A 2,762-nucleotide genomic window follows, 5' to 3' on the forward strand; every position below is an offset into this window, starting at 1 on the left:
CATTGATCTCAGGAATTTGTGAACATTAAAAGTTCCAATAGAAGAATTGATAGAGTTGAACATACTAAATTTGAAAAGGCTCTATCAAATAATACTTACACAAATGCAAATTTAAGTGACAAATTAGCAGGAAATGTTTATAACATGACAAGCAACATATCTTAATACACATTTAGACAAAATATGTGTACATGAGTATATAGAGAGATTCTTATAACAAAATCAGTAAAAAAAATCCCATTTTTAGTCAAAAGACATTAATAGTAATTAGCAAATTAAATAAATACAAATGGCCAATATCTTTTCAAAGTCCCCTATTTTATTGAAAAGTACACACATGCACAGATGTACACATCAAAAACAGTAAAAAAAAAAAAACTATGTGGCAAACTAACCAAGAGTCAACAGTTTATTATTAATTTGGTGACAATTAATTAAAATAAGAATTCTCATACATTGCATATGTTAAAATAAGAAATTTCATGCCTTAACATGCTACCATCTTCCTAGATCCTAACTTGGCAATGTGCATGAAATCTTAGCATACTTGGAAATAAATTTAACTTTAAGAAATAACCACAAATATGCACAGTAAACTGTGTAAAAGACCGTTTTCTGCAGCTTCCTTTATTACATCAAAAAATTGGAAATAATATAAATATCAGTCTGACTACATAAGTTACATTAAATACAAAATGCAATGTTATATGCTTTTTAAGAATATATAAATAAGGGAAGAAATGTTTACCATACGATATTTCTAAAATCAGTGTGAAAATTTTTATATGTGAATGTGTGTTTATATATACATAAATATATAGATATATAGATATACACTGTTTTCATGCATATTTCCCTTAATATTACATAAAATGTTTCAATATCATATGTTGCATATACAATACATGCATAAGTGCATATAAAATCACAAAGAGATTGAGAAAAAGAAAAAATTGACAAAATATGAATAATAATTAAAGTGGAAACTTTGCCATTTCTATAGTTCTTACATTTCTGTGTTTTCAAAAAAAAGTATAAGAGTTTAATTTATCATTTAAAAAATAATAGGTGTCACGACAACTACTATTACTAAATAACAATAATAATAATGTGCTTTTACTGTATCTCCTAAATGGCAAGGGTCTCATTCTCTTCTTGCTGTATAGTGAGGTATATTTCATTACCATTTCCCATAACCATGTTATAATTATCTTCTTAACCAGTTCATAACAGGAAGTGCAAAGACTCACAGTAAGGCAAAATACCAGTAAAAATTTCCCAAGGGAAAGAACTAAGTGGTCAAGCCAGGAAATGTGGTTTGCATTATCATATGTGGCTTCACATTTTGCCTCCCAGCCCACCACCCAGCTCTCCTCTAGGACTGCTCTCCATCCCCCACCAACTAAATAAATCCATTCAAATTTGGAAAGGAGCCGTTGCCCTCCTGCTATCTGTTCACACTTAATCATTTGAACCCACGTTTCTTCAAACCTGAGGTACAACGGATGTACTCAAGGCACAATATTTAGACAGTTTTGTGAGTTTTTCTTGGCACATCCTCCAAAGAGAGAATTTTTCTACCACGTACAATGTATTGAGCACTCCTGGTGGTATACAGTTCTACTAAGTTTCATATATTTTATATATTTCATATATTTCTGTTTCATATATTTTACCTTGTTTTTAATTATTAAAACAATCCTGCAAGGTAGGCATAAACAGCCCCATTTTACAGATAAACTATTTGAGGCCAAATCTGACTAGAATTCCATAGTTGAAATCTAAATTTTAGTCAATGCCAAGTACCTACACTCTAAACTACTGCACTTTATTATCTCCAAATGAGCTGTGTGTGGTGGTGCACACCTGTAATCTCAGCATCTCGTGAGGCTGAGGCAGGAGGATCACGAGTTCAAAGCCAATCTCAGCAAGAGTTAGGTTCAAAGTAAATCATTGAGATCCTGTCTCTAAATAAAATACAAAATAGGGCTGGGGATGTGGCTCGGTGGTCAAGTGCCCCTAAGTGTAACCATTGGTATCTCCCCAAAAAAAGTGATACAAGAAATTATGCTTTTAAAGGTAACCTAACTTCAAAGCCTACCACTGGATTTGGTATTTAGAGAGGAGGCTCATTGATTTTCATCCTTCTCCCACTTTTTCTGCAGATTGTTACTTGTTATCACTTATGTCTTTGCTTTCCCACCCCCTGTTAACTAATCCTCAGCCTTAGAAACCGACATGCTATGAACTCAAGAGACTGGAAGCATCACATAGTTCTGGAGGATGAGTTGTTGTTATTCTTGTTTTGTGGATGTATTACTGAGTCCCCAGACACTTAAGGGAACCTCCTAAGTCACATCCCTAATGAGTCACAGAGAAGGGACTGACACCTGGTGTTCTGCTCCTTGTTCCCGGAAGCTAGCAGCATATGCACCATTAAAGGTTTTCACTGCAAAAAAAAAAAAAAAAGTTCTTGTTTCATAGCTGGTGATGCTTAAACCATTTACAGATAACTTGACCTCTGTATAAATAAAATGAGATTTATTAGAAAGCTGATACTCTTTCTGCAATTCCTCTTTGCATGAGTTACCCCTCCATGATAATAGCTCTATACCAAGAGCTTTTGTGAGTTCTTTATGTTTATTGACTCATGTAATTCTCCTAAAAAGACTCTACCAGGCAAGATACTGTTACTATACCCATTTCACAGCCAAGACAATTGAGGCCTATGGATAAATAACCTCCCGATAGGGCAGAGAGAT

Source organism: Spermophilus citellus (genome assembly GCF_964194105.1).
Source record: "Spermophilus citellus genome assembly, chromosome: 4".
Lineage (NCBI taxonomy): Eukaryota > Metazoa > Chordata > Mammalia > Rodentia > Sciuridae > Spermophilus > Spermophilus citellus.